The 17,657-nt window shown below is 45.6% G+C and overlaps 1 protein-coding gene across 1 annotated transcript in view; it reads right to left on the bottom strand.

The window, feature by feature from the left end:
- The window catches only part of LOC126994570 (Krueppel-like factor 12), a 153,093-nt gene that overhangs the window by 39,700 nt on the left and 95,736 nt on the right, over nucleotides 1-17,657 (bottom strand). The window contains exon 4 of the mRNA XM_050853903.1: nucleotides 2,298-2,473. The gene's annotated coding sequence lies outside the window, so the exon portion shown is untranslated. The remainder of the gene's footprint in view (nucleotides 1-2,297; nucleotides 2,474-17,657) is intronic.

Genomic DNA, 17,657 nt, shown 5'->3' with positions numbered 1-17,657 from the left:
CAAACTCAGACAATAAGGCTTTTTACTAGTGACACGGAAATCTTAAACGGTAACCTCAGACCTTCTAGTCTTTGTATATGATAAATAACAAGAACGTAAGCTGCCCCCGCCACAGAAACTTAAAACACCACTTCATCGCTATATTCTCCATAAGGCAACCCGCTATAAAGAGAACCCGCCGCCCTAGTGACGCGGATATCTCAAACGGTAACCTCAGACCTTCTATTCTTTGTATATGATAAATAACAAGAACGTAAGCTGCCCCCGCCACAGAAACTTAAAACACCACTTCATCGCTATGTTCTCCGTAAGGCAATCCGCTATGAAGGGAACCCGCCGCCCTCACAGGTAACATAAAGCACTGTCAAACCACGACAAGTTACCCCTATTCATATATTCATCTCGATTATCATACGCAAACGCTGGGAAGTTACCAATGCGAACAACAAAAAAGTCATGGGAATTTCTCGTCCTTTAAAAGTCATTCTCAGCTTCCCATTCGTATATCTCTTCTTACCCTTATCATCGTGACCCTGGCGTGTGATTACCCCCGTGTACGAAGGTGAGTTATGAGCGATTCCCGTCATATATTCGCCTTGATCGTCCCTACGTCATGCTCCCACAGCCACCCTCAAGCGACAGTCTACGTTGTTATGTTTTGTATACCAGCTCTTCCAACAAAAAAAAAATTATACTGCAGTGATCATGGTAAAGTATAAGACGAAAAACTCATTCCCGCCACTTAGGTCATGGCTTGTTGGGTGCACTGTCGGCGCGAGAAGAAGAAAATCTGAAGGTAAGTCAATGCATTAGGAAAACACACGCCAGAGATAAGAGGCAGAGGACGTAAAGTAAAATGCAATGGTCTTCAGGCAATCCGATAAGTGACTTGTAAACACTGACGCTAATATGCAAGTCCTGTCCGCCTGCGAGAGAGAGAGAGAGAGAGAGAGAGAGAGAGAGAGAGAGAGAGAGAGAGAGAGAGAGAGAGAGAGAGAGAGAGAGAGAGAGAGAGAGAGAGAGAGAGAGAGAGAGAGAGAGAGAGAGAGAGAATGTGCGTGTGTGTGTGTGTGTGTGTGAGTATCACCAGACCCACCAACAAGCCTAAAGTCACCCAGAGAGACAGCCAGGTTGCAAGACAGACAGACAGACAACCAAATACCAGACAACCATAGAGACAAACACAGACAACCAGCTTTCAGTCCATCCTCCCAGCAAGACAAACAGACATACAGACAAAGAAATAAACAGTGACAAACAGACAAAGAAACAGCCAGCCACACCGTCATGAAGCGAGACAGACAGACAGACAGACAGGGAGACGCGTAGCCCAGCAACCAGTATGCACGTGACGAGACGGGGCCAGACATTTGGGGAAGAAAGTGCTATACAGGACCAGACAATTGGGCAAGAACATGCTATACACGAGACCCCGTTATCAACCCTGACCCTCCCCCCCCCCTCTCCCCCATCAATTCTTTCCTCCCTCCACCATGGGGAAGAAAGAAATGGGAGGAGGAGGTTTCAGGACGAGCAAGAGGAAGAGGGATATTACCTGTTCAGGATTTTACCTTGATCTTGCCTCCTCTTGTGTATTATCCGGGACTCCACAGGAAGAAGGGAGGGAGGAAGAGGAGGGAGGACAGGAAGGAGGGGGGAGGGAGGGAGGAAAGACTGCAGTTGTTACAGTCCTTTACGTCCATTTTCTTCTCATTCCCTCTTCCTTGTCTCTCACTATTTCCCTTCCTATTTCTCACATGATGAACGTAATTACTATTGCTATTATTGCCATTACTACTACTATTACTACTACTACTACTACTACTACTATTCTACTGCTACTCCTCTTACTAGAGCGTCAAGGCCATTCCCTCACCTTGGACAGAGGACGCGAGGCTGACGCATCACCACACTAGCCGCACCCTGACCCCTGACCCCCCTGACACACACGCACACACACACATACACACAACCCCCCCCCCACACACACACACAAACGAAAATTCTTGGAAAACATGTATATAATTAAGAAACGACAAAAAAGAACAAAAAAATAGAACAAGAACAAAAATTAGAACAAGAACAAGAAAAACAAGAAGACAAGTAATAGAAAAAATCATATCAATTACCTTAACAGCAGCAATACTAATAATATCAATACCATACATAAATAAACAAAACATTACCTCTAAAACAAGAACATTAATAAGAAGAACGAGCTAAGAAAGACTAATCACCTGTATAATAGCAATATAATCAAAACACTAACAAGAACAACAACATTAATAAAACCGTACCTGTAAAAGAAGAAGCTATCTGGCCCTGCTTCCATCGCACCTGTCCGCTGATGTTGTCAACGCCCCTCAGGTGTTCCGATGGCATCAAGCAACATTTCACCGCTTGTCGGCAGAGAAGGAGGAGGTGAAGGAGGCGGCCGAGCGTCCCTCCTTCCTTCATGGCTATCGTGGCTCTCCTACATGAGGGAGAGAAGGGGAGGGAGGAGAGGGAAGGATAGGAGGGAAACATGGAAACATGGAAACATGGAAATGCAGGCAACAGAAAGCCTATTGGCTCATTACGAGGTCGCCCGCTTGGGTGATTTAATCTGCTCGACCGCCACTTGGGGCTTGGTGAGCAGATGAAAGCACCTCGATATTGAGGAGCAGATGGAAGCCCCTCGTTATTCAGTTTACTCCTGACGCAGCGAAATGACGGTCGATTCTATATTTGAAGGAGTTGATGGTATTCGCATTTACTACTTCTGAGGGAAGATTGTTCCAGTGGCGGATGACTCGGTTTGAAAAGAAACTCCTTCCAATGTCTGTGTTACATCGACTCGACTGAATGGGTAAACCGTTATTTCTAGTTCTTGAGTTGGTTTGCAGTTCAAAGAATTTGGAGTAATCGACGTTATTGAACTTTTTTAGATACTTGAAGACTTGAATCATGTCCCCTCGTAGGCGTCTTTTCTCCAATGTAAAGAGATTGAGTCGCTTGAGTCGTTCCTCGTACGGTTGAGCCCTGAAAGTTGGAATCATCTTTGTGGCGCGTCGTTGAATCCTTTCCAGTAAAGCAATGTCCTTTCTGTAATTGGGAGACCAGAACTGCACTGCATACTCGAGGTGCGGTCTTACCATGGAATTATACAAGGATAGCATCACGTCTGGTGTTTTACACTCAGTTCCTCGCTATGAACCCGAGCATAATGTTGGCCTTGTTGTATGCTTTTTACAGTGATTCGCGTGTTTCAGGTCACTGCTGATAGTGACTCAAGATCCTTTTCCTCCTGCATCGCTTGCAGAGGTCTCCCATTCATGATGTATGTGTGGTTACTATTTTGGGACCCAATGTGCATGACTTTGCATTTGTCAACATTAAAGACATTTGCCATTTTCCGACCATTCGATAATGTGATTGAGGTCTTTCTGAATGATTTCGCAGTCGGTCTTTGTGAGGGCATCTCCACCCACCTTGGTGTCATCTGCAAATTTCGATATTGTGGATTTCAGTCCTGATTCTAGGTCATTGATATATATGATAAAGAGGATGGGTCCCAGCACTGACCCTTGAGGCACTCCACTAGTGACTGGTAGCCAATCAGGCTGTCCGTTGATTAGTACTCGTTGTTTTCTGTCGGTGATCCAATCTCTTATCCACGCGATCATATTGGCTCCGATGCTCGAGTGCAGTTTCTTAAGGAGTCGCTCGTGCGGTACCTTGTCGAAGGCTTTCTGAAAGTCCAGGTATATAACATCACTGGGGATGTGGGCATCCCAGTTCTTATATATACCTTGGAAGAAGTCTAATAAATTCGTTAGGCAGGAGCGCTTGTTTCTGAAGCCATGCTGGGTGTCGGAGATTACATTATTGTTTTCTAGAAACTTAACAAGTTTATCTCTAATAATCTTTTCGAGTATTTTTCCTGCCACTGATGTCAAACTTATGGGCCTGTAGTTTAATGCAACGCTTTTGTCTCCTTTTTTGAAAATCGGTGTTACGTTCGCCATCTTCCAGTCTTCCGGGACCTTGTTTAGTTGAACTGACCGGTTGAATATGGTAGTGAGTGGTTGAAGTATTTGTTGTTTAAGCTCTTTTAATAACCGCGGGGACAAACTGTCGGGTCCCGTTGACTTGTTCGTGTCGAGTTTGTCCAAGTACTTTTTTACTTCTTGGTCGCATATTGAGTCAATTTCCAGCGGCGTGATCTCACTCGGCGGCAGGGCTCTCGGAATGGTTTCGATGTCCTCGACTGTGAATACGGATGCGAAGTTACTGTTGAGGATTCTGGCCATCTGTTTACTGTCCTGAGTTACAGATCCAGATTACAGATCCCATTCCTTTCCTTGTGTTGTTTTAATATCCTGCCTCTGTCTCTGTCTGTGTGTGTGTGTGTGTGTGTGTGTGTGTGTGTGTGTGTGTGTGTGTGTGTGTCGTGGTCATCCTCACACCGGGAAGTCCACCTGTCCAGAGAAGGCCAAACATGACGTCATAAACTTCGCATCTTTGACGTCATCACACAAAAAAGTCAGCGTTTATTGGCTGTCCCTGTCATGACGTCACCAACCTTCCCCTATTGGCTACTTGCATCATGACGTCACCACACAAGCACTCACACTATTGGCTCCGGGCTTTATGACCTTGTGCATCCTCAAGCTATTTAGAGAAACAAAACGCTATAGTTACATCAATCCCAGTTAGAATTACATCCTTTTACATATACGAAACTACAGGTGAGGTTGAAAGGGAAAGTATCTCATTAATCCCATTCGTAAATTAATCCGTCCGCTGCGACTGGCATGGATTTGGCTTTCACTGGTAGCCTGGTAACATATAGTCCCAGGTTTTCCTCTGCCTCTGTGGTGGATAGTGGAGTGTTTCCCATGTGGTATTGGTGTGCTGGATATCCCTTCACTGGTAGCCTGGTAACATATAGTCCCAGGTTTTCCTCTGCCTCTGTGGTGGATAGTGGAGTGTTTCCCATGTGGTATTGGTATGCTGGATATTCCCTCCCAAGATGCAGGACTTTACATTTTTCCTAATTGAGTTGCAGCAGCCACTTTTTGATCCATTCCTGTAGATTGGTGAGGTCTTCTGGTAGGAAATACGCAGTCAATAGGTTAAATGCGTCCCTTTATAATGAGCGTATCTAATCAGGTGTTAGAGTTCTGTTGCGTTAGTACAGGTGGGCGATTACAAATTATAACCTGATATCTCTCACTACCAGGTACCATAAATTAAACTTCCTCAGCCGCCCAGCAAGCCGATCCGCGCCCTAAGTCGACTGCATAACTCATGGTGGTAATTAGATAACGAAAACTCTGCGTCATAACCACGGACAGACCCACCAGCCACCCTAAACCTGAGACCCATACTTCATGCAGCCAATTAAACGTTATAAGGTTGACCCCATAACTCACCTCAGCAATCAGGTGGCGGTCAAATGACATCACTTTATCACCTGGACAATCAGACGGGCAGGTAGAGAGCGAGAGAGAGAGAGAGAGAGAGAGCACACCACTTCGTTAATTGTAATCGTTGGTTTATTACTGTTGCTGGCACGTCTCTGTCTCTCTCTCTCTCTCTCTCTCTCTCTCTCTCTCTCTCTCTCTCTCTCTCTCTCTCTCTCTCTCTCTCAGCATCCTTCCCTCATAGAACCAGGATGTGGAGAGTCCTTCGTCAATTCATTTCCCTCTTTACATAAACATCACGTCGTTTTTATGTATTTATTGCCCCGCTCGACGACCCTCCCATGCATAGAATAAGCAAAATAAAGTGCCTTGATTTCCTCGTTTCATTAATAGATTTAACGAGAGATCCTGTTCCGTTTTTTTTCTGTTGGCTTTTCTGTTCCGCGTTTTGCTTTGGTATGCGCGGAGGAGCGGGGAAGTCAACGCCTCAATCTGGTGTGTTTTTATGTTTACAAACGAGTATGATATATAAACACGTTCTTAATTGCCAGCAGGAGGAGGGCGGGAATACCTGGGTGGGCGGACTCTGACAGGTGTGTGTGTGTGTGTGTGTGTGTGTGTGTGTGTGTGTGTGTGTGTGTTTGAGTATGCAGCTTCCTGTTTCTGTATTGAACTGTCAGTCTTTATATAAACATTTGGAAGCTTTATTGTTTGTATTTATTTACTTGTTTGCTTATTCGTTTTATTTATGTACACAAGAATGTATTTACGGGTATATATTGTATGTTATTCCCTTCACACGTGTATTTGCAATGAGTTATAAGCTAAGCAAGAGCGCGGCGAAGTCAAAGGCAGCTACAGTGATATTTCAGTTTATAAAAAATACTAAAATCTTAACACACACAAGTAACAGCACACATTTGAAGGACGTACAATAACACACTAACACTTTGAGCTATAGAGTCTAAAAAAAAAAATCAGGCTCACAATGTTAAAAGTAGAAATTAAAAGAAAGGAGTAAACAACACGAGAATAATGAAACAAAGGAAAAGGAACCAGAGAGATAAAAAGAAGTGGATCGTAGAAGAAAAAGTAAGTGAAAAAAAAGTCATATGATAATTGCAATAAAAAAAGAACATAGATGCAAATACTACAAACCGACAAAATCAACACGAATTTTGGAGGTTTTCTTGGGCACACCGGACCAGGCCAGGAGGTGGAGAGGTCAGTTTGGGTCAGTGTGGAGTGATATAAGACCAAAGCGTGAGCACGGCAGCTGACCTCTGACCCCGCCCGCTGGTGTGGCGAGGCGGGCACTGCGAGGTCACCACCATCACCACCACCACCGGCGTTATCACCATTATCACCACCACCGCCATTATGATCATCACTACCACCATCATCACCACTCCAATTATCAACATTACTACATACACCACCACCACCATCACCACTATCACCACCACCACCATTATGATCATCACTACCACCATCACCACTCCTATTATCACCATCAATGCATACACCACCACCGTCACCACTAAACTAACATCACCATCACCACCACCATCACCATCACCACCACCACCACCACCATTATGATCATCACTACCACCATCACCATTCCTATTATCACCATCAATACATACACCACCACCGTCACCACTACACTAACATCACCATCACCACCACCATCACCATCACCTCTACCACCATCACCACTACGTAGATTCACCGCCGGCATTATCATCAGCATCATCAGCGTTCCAGCACCATCATCACCACCCCTTCCACAACCTCCACTGCGTCCATCACCACCACCATCACCACCACCATTATAATCATCACCAAATTTCACCATTAGGAGCGCGAGCAGGTTCATCACCATCGGCATCTCCACTTTCAACACCACAAGCTAACCACCACCACCTCCATCATCACCACCACCGTCACATCTTATTAAACTACCACCACCATTACTATCACCATCATTAACATAACTACCACCACCACTACCATCATCACCACCACCATCACCACCACCACCACCGTCACCTCCTCTTCCTCCTCCTCCTCCTCCTCTCAGAAAATTTGGTCACTTTTTCGTTATTTTCTTATTTGTTAGACTGAATGAGAGAGAGAGAGAGAGAGAGAGAGAGAGAGAGAGAGAGAGAGAGAGAGAGAGAGAAAAAAGAACCACACACACACACACACACACACACACACACACACACACACAAACACAGGCTCCCCCCCCCCCCTCCACATACACCCAACTCCGCATCATTCATTCTTTCATTCATTCACCAATCCCCCAAACAAACAAACAAACAACAAGAAGAAAAAGGAGACTACCTACATACACATAACCTTTCCCCTCACATAAAAGAAGGCACAAAATCTATCTTCTATCTATCTATCTATCTATCTATCAAAAATAAATAATCTGTGAAATAATTTATAAGTTTTAATCCTCTAACTCAATTTCCTTCCGTCACTTCCAATTTAGGTTCCTCTTGTCTGAAATTTGAATACGAATAATATTTTTTTTTCAATATATATAAATATGATCTTGTGCAATCGTGTGTGTGTGTGTGTGTGTGTGTGTGTGTGTGTGTGTGTGTGTGTGTGTGTGTGTGTGTGTGTGTGTGTGTGTGTGTGTGTGTGTGTGTGTGAGATATTATCGGCACTTAATTGCGTCGTTAGTATTATGAATCTGTTTGTGTGTCTCTTGGGAATGTTTAATGCGAAAAAACAGCGTGAGGTAATGAGGTCTCCCCCCCCCCCCTGTCTCTCTCTCTCTCTCTCTCTCTTCGTTTTTCTCTGTTATCCCCTTCATCTTTTCATCCACCCTTTTCCTTCTCGTGTCCTGTTCCTGTTCTTTTCCGGTTAGAATGTTTATCCCTTGATCCGTATCTCCCTTCTGTCTCCTTACTTCAGTCGGCTCCTGACTCTCCTCGCTCTTTTCACAGTATCTTTCTCTCTCTATCCGTTTATCGCATTTCTCCTTACCCTCTTTGTTAATCTTATCCTCATCATCACTATCACCATCATCATCATCATCATCAACATCAATAAGAACAGTGCAATACTAAAACAAATACAAAAAAAAATTATCTTTTATATTGTATTTGCATTTGATCCTCACAAATAAAAAGTTAGACTATATATTTAAAGGTTTTTCTAAAATCTAAAAAACTCTAACGATTTTGTGTATCGATGAAACCCAAAAGATAAATTTACAGGAATCAATGACCATTTTTAAGCATTAGCGATGTGTTTCTTTTTTTTTTTTTACTCAAGGGCAATAAAGAAAACAAAAAAAATAAAACGAGAGCCCAAAAGATCTACATCCTCCATTTTTCCTATAATTTTTTCTCCTTTTATCGTTTTTGATGCGGAAAGGATGAGGAAAAATTTCTGCGCCCCAAGAAACTCGTCCAAAAATTCATTGTTTACTCTTATATTACTCTTCCTCTGCCTCCCTCCTTTATTTCCCGGCCAGGAGTGTTTTTGCTCGGCCCAGCAGCGACGCGTGTTTGTCTTAAAGCGCTGAGCAAACCCGCGCGTTCAGGATTTGTAGTTATTCCATTTACTTTTCAGGCTTTTTCTTTTCCCCTGATGACTTCCCGGTGGTCAATCTTTAAACTGGGTCGTGGGAAAATCTCTCTCTCTCTCTCTCTCTCTCTCTCTCTCTCTCTCTCTCTCTCTCTCTCTCTCTCTCTCTCTCTCTCTCTCTCTCTCTCTCTCTCTCTCTCTCTCTCTCTCTACTATCAGGTTCCCGCGGGTAGACTGGCTGGGCTCTTTGCTCTGTTACTCAGCATTTTCTATCTCCAAACAGGCAGGGGTGGTGGGTAGGGTGCCCTGCCATCATACCCCCCCCCCCAGGCCCACATACCCTCCCCTCCACCCCTTGCCATCCACTAGTATCCATACATTATCCCCACCCGTCCCATGCCTGGCCCTTCCACCTTCCACCTCACTCTTCTTCCACTCCCCCGCCTTCCCCCTCAGGTGTGTGTTCCCCCGGTGACCAATAACGGGGTCCCGGGGTCATTGTGATCAGAAAGAATACAGGTGAAAGCTACTGGCCAGGTAATTATTCGCATACGTGATAAAGACATTAATTAAGGTGTGCTCAGTACCGGTAACAATACGCGGGTGAAAGTTACAGCCATACAACAATAGAGAGAGAAAGTCCGCCCATGCGTACAGGTAGACAGGCCCGTATAAGGAGGTGGCCGAGGGAAATTCGCCTAAAAAGGGTTAAAGTTACAAAATATTACCCGCGGTCGTTTTTCGTTTCGCCATCGATTATGTAAAGACTGGCGCCGCTTATCAGGGCCGACCCCTCCACCTTTTGGCCGCGCATGCGCTCAACGCCCGTTTCATCTGGTTCATCTTGGCGGCAAATGTGTTGGCGCGCTCCATCATCTCCCCTGTTAAACTTTATGGTGTTGATATGCCTATAAGCGCGTCTAGGAGGGCGAGGACCCCCTTCAAAAGCGACCATAACCACTTAAAAAATGCTTGTCTACTCTTTATTTTCACATCAGTCATTTCGAAACTCTCAAAATCTATAGTACGGTCATGTTAACTATCTACAAACGTCTGTTATAAAGACAAAAATAGCATATAAAGTTGTCTAGATTATTTAAGTAACTGTTAATGCACTCTCTCTCCGTCCGTTTAGTATTTGCAGTATTTTTTTCCCTAATGTATAAAGTTTTAAATCTTCAAAGGACTGCCAGGTTCTGTAATGTCTAGGAACCAAAACAGACCTTATAAATACCGTTCCAATAACTCAGATCTTCACATATAACTCCTCTCTCTACCTACAAAGTATACAGACGCATCAGACATCCCTTACCACCATTCATTCACTCACACACACACACTCTCACACGGAAAGAAAAGAACATCGCAACACACTTCTCGATCCCTTCACATACTACAGTGCCGGACAAGCCAACCCTAAATCTCGCACCTGTATTGATTGAAAGGCGAGATAGATCGGTGCCTGAGAGCAGATAGACAAAAGTGGAGTGGCGTTGAGGATGATTGATAGCGAGATAAAAGGTGAAAAGGGACGGCGATAAGGCAAGGCTATGGAGGAGAACTTAGTGGTGTGCAAGGCTATGAGTTGGTCAGAATGGAGATGGACAGAGATTAGGGATAAAGGTGTGGATGAGAGAGAGAGAGAGAGAGAGAGAGAGAGAGAGAATCAAGAAAGAAGGAGATGGAAGAGGGAAAACACGTCAGGAAGCAGAGATAAGATAAAATCAAAACCACAAGAAAGGAAAGATAAAGAAATAAAAAGAAACAAGACGACCTGAGGAACGCGATGCAAATAAAGTGAAAAACTGAAATAAAGATAAGTGAAAAAAATATAAAAAGAAAACAGGAAAATTCACACCAAGCTTTAACTAGAAATGACTTAGGAAAATGAACAATACAGAAACGGAAAATAAGAATGATGATCAAGAAAAGGAGTTGAAAGCAAAGACAGGAAATGAAAGCGAGAATCAAGAATAAGAAAAAGGAGATAGAAATAACTGATAACTACCGTGGGAAGAGAAAGATACGATCATTACCAGCCTCTTTATGCGACTTGTGTAAAATGCGAGGAAAAGGGAAGAAGGAAAAAAATGAAAGAAAGAAATAGCAGGAGATAGAGGAAGAGAGGGAGAGAAAATGGAGGGGATATAAACGACAAGAGATACCATTGATAAAACAGGGAGATAAAGGCAAGGGGAGGATGGGAAAAGGAGGGAGAAAAAAAAAGGAAGGAATGGGAAGGAGGGAGGGAGAAAAACGAATGAGCGGAGAGAGATAACAATGATAACAGAGAGAGAGAGAGAGAGAGAGAGAGAGAGAGAGAGAGAGAGAGAGAGAGAGAGAGATGAAGAAAATATTAAGGAATGAACGCAGGAAGAGGAGTGAAGGAAGGAGGGAAGGTGAGGGAAATATTAAGGAATGAACGCAGGAAGAGGAGTGAAGGAAGGAAGGAAGGTGAGGGATATATTAAGGAATGAACGCAGGAAGAGGAGTGAAGGAAGGAAGGAGGGAAGGTGAGGGAAATATTAAGGAATGGACGCAGGAAGAGGATGTAAGGAGGGAAGGAAGGTGAGGGAAATATTAAGGAATGAACGCAGGAAGAGGAGTGAAGGAAGGAAGGAAGGTGAGGGAAATATTAAGGAATGAACGCAGGAAGAGGAGTGAAGGAAGGAAGGAAGGTGAGGGAAATATTAAGGAATGAACGCAGGAAGAGGAGTGAAGGAAGGAAGGAAGGTGAGGGAAATATTAAGGAATGAACGCAGGAAGAGGAGTGAAGGAAGGAAGGAAGGTGAGGGAAATATTAAGGAATGAACGCAGGAGGAAGACACGTGAAGTTAATCACGACGTGTTCAAAGAAGAAAAAGGAGGAAGGAAGGAAATGCGGTCTGGGAATTGTAAAGAAGAAACGTAGGAAGGGAGGAAGGAAGGAAGGAAGGGAGGAAGGAAGGAAGGCAGGAAGGAAGGAAACTTAGGTTACTGATGTGGACTTGTTTACAGATTGTGTTGCAAGCATCATTAGCAGCATAAGTTTGTTAGTAGATTTATCTATCATTAGCATTTTCTTTGGGTGTATGTTTCCGTCTCTCTCTCTCTCTCTCTCTCTCTCTCTCTCTCTCTCTCTCTCTCTCTCTCTCTCTCTCTCTCTCTCTCTCTCTCTCTCTCTCTCTCTCTCTCTCTCTCTCTCTCTCTCTCTCTCTCCTCCGTCACCTTCGCCTTCCCTCAGCCTCCCCTTCAGGGATAATTGCCATCCTTCTTCAGACAAGCTTCTGCTCACGGCTTTTCCGTAATATTTCTTTGTCCAGCAGTTCACGCCATGGGTAACAGCGCCTCTCATCAGAAGGTGGACGCGGCCCTGACCCTGCAGAAGGGATGCTGCAAGCCGGACGGCATTACCCTGTCGTACCGGAAGAGCGGCTGCCTCGGGGGAAGGCGGAAGATCGCCGCCTTCAGGTTCCCCCAAACCGGCTGGTGCTGCGCCGGGGGAGAGGAGGTATGCCAAGCCGAGGGCGGCCTTTGTGTGCCCTTGGCCAAGCTCTTCAGGAAGGACGGCGGGAGGACCGTCCTAGTTCAATGCACCGCTGGCAGGAAGGTGGTCTTCACCTCCACGATGACGCTCGGCGGGCTCCTCAACAACGTGGAGTTCCTGCACCTTTCCCTCGTCCGTGGAGGTGGGGACAACGGAGACGCCTTCACCAGCCTCATGTGCAACGGGCGGCCATGTGGTGACGAAGTGGGCCCCACCGTGAGTCCCGGGGCAGGCGAGGAGGAGAGGGCAGTCACTGCCCTGGAGACCCCAGCCCAGGCTGCTGGGGATGAGTCTGTCAGTGCCAGGAGCAAGGCCTTGCCCTCCCCTTCACAGACTCTCCGCCGCCGGGCACCCACGAGGCCCAGACTGAAGCTTCGAAGAAGGGGCTTCCAAACACCACCCTTCACCACACCACACCACACCCGGCCACACATAACACACATCTCCCCCCATTCCCCAGGAGATGGAGCCACACACGACACACCATACGCCACGCCACGCCACACACCACAGGCACACCCTACGCCCTACACCTGGGCGGATGCCTTCGTGGAATTTACGGCGGTATGCGGCGTCGCGCTGTCCGCATTCCTGGTGTATAACCGCATGCTCTGGTGAGGAATCGCGGCCGTTGCCTTACCCGTCATGCAACCGGCGCGTGCCCAAACGACCCAGACACCCCCCACCCCCCACCAACCCCCATCCCCTACACGTAACCCCTCAGCCCTATCCACTCAATGACTAAACACAACCAGCTGACCACACCACACACCTCCCCTTCCCTCTCCCCAGGACGAGGAGGCTTTCAGACACCACACCACACACCTCCCCTTCCCTCTCCCCAGGACGAGGAGGCTTGCAAACACCACACCACACCACACCACACCACACACCTCCCCTTCCCTCTCCCCAGGACGAGGAGGCTTGCAAACACCACACCACACCACACCACACCACACCACACACCTCCCCTTCCCTCTCCCCAGGACGAGGAGGCCTGCAAACAGCACACAGCACACCACCACACCACCACACCACCACCACCTCAAACTTCCCTTCCTCCTCCCCGGGAAGGAAGTCTTATTAACATCCACCAATCAACAATAGCCACAAAAAACAATAGGGGGGGCAAAGTCCGACTGTCACTTCCTCGCAGTGCCCCCCGGGTAACGCTAACGACAGCGGCGAGGCCACGACAGGCCAGCACGCCGGTGGTGGAGGAAGACCCTTGCTTTAGAGCCTCGTGCCCGGCCTCGGAACGGACGGATTCTACGGCATCGAGCCAGGAACGGAAATGGCTTACGGGACAGACCACGCAGCAGGCTAAAGGTAGCGACGCTGAAATGTGGAGCTACAGGAGAAAGAGAAGAACTAGTTGACCTGATGAAAGAGAAGCATTGGGATGTTGCAGGTCTGGCTGAAACCAGCGCCAAACATCAGGCCAAAAAGATACTACACGAGAATTATGTAACGCCTTCTGGCGGGGCAGGAGATGGACGGCACGGAGCGGGGCTTACGATGACGCCTGAAACAGCGGAGCGAACACTGAATGTCGAGTGTGTCCGTAACAGGACCAGCGGCGTGACGGGCAAGTTGAAATAGCAAGAAATAGATATATAATAATAATAATAATAATAATAATAATAATAATAACAACTAGCGGGACCCGTGGATACACCACGGTAATGCTCGTAATCCTTCTCCTCTTCCTCTTGATCCTCTTCTAAATCTCTTGATCCTCTTCCTCCTCCTCGTAAACCCCTTGTAAATTTCTTAATCCATTTTTAAAACTCGTAATCCTCTTCCATTTCCTCTTAATCCTCCTCTTAACCTTTTAAATCTCTTTCTTTTCCTTTTACTTATTTCTTAAACCTCTTAATCCACTTCCTTTTCCTCTTAATCCTCTTCTAAATTTCTTTATCATCTTCCTCCTCCTCGTAAATCTCTTGTACACCTCTTAATTTTCTTCGAACACTCGTATTCCTCTTCCATTTCCTCTTAATCCTCTTCTAAACGCGGGTTGAGTGCTGCCTCACGGTGGAGCTGCTGGTGTTCTCGCTTTCGCGTTTTTTTGGTGTGTGTGGTGGGGGGGGGGAGAGAGAGAGAGAGAGAGAGAGAGAGAGAGAGAGAGAGAGAGAGAGAGAGAGAGAGAAGCAGGATATAAACGTAAGGTGATGGCGTGAGAGTGAGAAATGGAGAGATGAGTGGGAGGAAGACACGGAGGAAGAAGAGGAGGAGGAGGAGGAGGAGGAGGAGGAGGAGGAGGAAAAGGGAGTTGCCTGAGGAGAAGGAGGAGTATTTTGGGCGTTGTGTATAGGTCATTAAGGGCGAGATTAAGGGGTATTTATCATGCCTAATTCACCCTTAAGATCAAGCGAAGGTCAGAATGCTAAGTCCCAGTGCACATCATCACGGTTAGGAGGAAACATATTATTGGATCTCTCTCTCTCTCTCTCTCTCTCTCTCTCTCTCTCTCTCTCTCTCTCTCTCTCTCTCTCTCTCTCTCTCTCTCTCTCTCTCTCTCTCTCTCTCTCTCTCTCTCTCTCTCTCTCTCTCTCTCTCTCTCTCTCTCTCTCTCTCTCTCTCTCTCTCTCTCTCTCTCTCTCTCTCTCTCTCTCTCTCTCTCTCTCTCTCTCTCTCTCTCTCTTTCCTTCCTTTCATTCCATTTCTATATCCATTTTTTTTCTCTCTCATTTCTTTTCCACTTCTATATCCTCCTCTTCTTCTCTTCTATCTCTCTTTTCAATCCATCCCATTCCAGCCTATTTTCTTTTTTTTTCCTTGCTCTTTCCTATCTATTGACTCGACTCTTTTCCTTCCTTTCATTCCATTTCTATACATTATTTTTTTGTTGTTCTCTCACTCCCTTCCGTAACCTTTTTCCTCTTCTTTTTTTCCCCCATTCCTTTCTGATCCTCTCATTCACTTTTTTTTCATACATTCTTCCCTAACCCATTTCCTCATAACCTTTCAGATGTTACCTTCTCCCTCCCTTCCCTTTCCTTCCCTTTCATTCCATTCCCTTGCCTCTCCTCTTCCCTTCCCTACTACCCCTTTCCATTCCATTCCCTTCCATTTAATCCTTTCCATTTCCCCTTTTCTCCTTGCCTTCACTGCCCTTTCTTTTCCATCCCTATCCTTCCCGTCCTTTTCCTTTCTCTTCCCTTCTCTTCCCTTCCCTTCCCTTCCTTTCCTTTTCTTTCCCTTCTCTTCCCATCCATTCAATCCTTTCCCTGTCCTCTTTCCCTCTACATTGATTTTCTTTGACCGTCCCTTCCTTTCTCTAACCTTCCCTTCCCTTCCCTTCCCGACCCAACCATTCCCTTCCCGTTAATCCTCCTGCCATTCCCCGACAACTCACCCCTTCCCCATTATCCCCAACCCCTTCCCCCTTCCTCTCTCTCAAGCCTTACATCCACTTGGCTCGACTATAAGAAACGTAAAGAGGGAAGGTGTATATATTATTTTTTGCTCCCCAATGGCCGGCTTCTACCTTCGTCCACTTTCTAAAACTACCATCATTGCAGGGGTCAGTGCTATACCGCTAAAGTTTGTAACTACGTTCGCTTCAGTCTTTTCCTTCACAACTCTGTACAAGGACTTAACAGCATCCAGCCACTCTACCTGTGTACTTGGTTGCCGGCAGATGTTTTCACTCCCTGTATGTTGCCTTTTGTGTGTGTAGTTTATATGATACGCTCCTTTTTTTTTATCTGCATTGTTGTACTTTTTCTTATGTTACCTTTTGCAACGATCATTTGTTTTGTTTTGTCGTGAAATTTGACTCCTGCATCAACCGTCCTTATCTTTTGCGTTAACAGTACACCAGTATTTTTTTTATCTCTCAACTGTTAACAGATGACACTCAAAGCACCTCAGGGATTTGTAGAAGAATGAGAAGGCAGTGAGACAGATGGAGAGATGAAAGTGTATTTGTCGAAGCATGATGGAGCATATTAGACATCACACAACGAGAGGTGGACTAGTAATGACTGAAGATGATGGTGATGGTGATGATGATGGTGATGATGATGAAGATGATGGTGTTGATGATGGTGATGATAACGACACCTATTTCCTTCTCCATAAACACGAGAAAAAAATATAACTTAGACGAGGGTGAAGGCGGAAAATATTAAGGTTGAGAGAATTATAATATGGGTGAAGAAGAGGTGAGGGAGGAGGTGGAGGTGGAACAGGATGAGAGAAGGGAGAAGTGCGTGGGAGAGGGAAGGGCCTTAAACGTGAGAAAGGGCGTGGAAGAGAAGAAAGGAGGAGAAATGAAGGGGAAAGGAGGAGGATGTGGAAAAAGATGGGAATGGCGTAATATCAAAAAACGGGATGGAGGGAGGGAAAGAGTATGCAGAGGAGAAGAATGAAGAGTAAAAGGGATACGTAAAAAGGGAAAGGAGGAAGAGGAGGAGGAGGAGGAGGAGGAGGAGGAGGACGAAGATGGAAAGGACGAGGACGAGGAGAGAAAGAAAGAGAAGGAGGAGGAAAAGGAGGGAAGATGAAAGGAGAAAAGAAGAAATAGGGAGAAGAAGAAGAAGAAGAAGAAGGAGAAGAAGAAGAAGAAGAAACAGAAGACAGCATAAAATATTCCAGAAGCATTAACAAGAAAATAAGGAAAAATATAAAAAGAGGAAAAAGAAGACGAAAATAACGAAGAGGAAGAAAAGAAGGAGGGAAATTATGATGATGAAAGAAGCGCATTGACTAAAACTGGACACACACACACACACACACACACACACACACACACACACACACACACACACACACACACACACACACAGGGAGAGCATATTCGAGAGAGAGAGAGAGAGAGAGAGAGTCCTGGGTGTGTGAGTCGTGAGTCGCCCAAACCTGTACATTAAACACACATAATACACCTTTGTCTTTACAGGGAGAGAGAGAGAGAACGAGAGAGAGAAAAGAGAGGGTAGTTACAAGACAATGCAAAACGTTAACGACCAAGTTGTTTAAGAGTATGTAATTTAACAAGGGAATAACATACATACACACACACACACACACACACACACACACACACACACACACACACACACACACACACACACATTACGAATAAAAGAAGAGAAAGGAGAAACCTCAAGAAAAGAAAAAGAAAAGCCTTTACAAATAAGAGAACAATATGCGAGGAA

This window comes from Eriocheir sinensis, chromosome 7 (assembly GCF_024679095.1).
Source record: "Eriocheir sinensis breed Jianghai 21 chromosome 7, ASM2467909v1, whole genome shotgun sequence".
NCBI lineage: Eukaryota > Metazoa > Arthropoda > Malacostraca > Decapoda > Varunidae > Eriocheir > Eriocheir sinensis.
The sequence above is the reverse complement of the archived record's forward strand: the minus strand, read 5'-3'. Positions and strand labels throughout refer to the sequence as shown.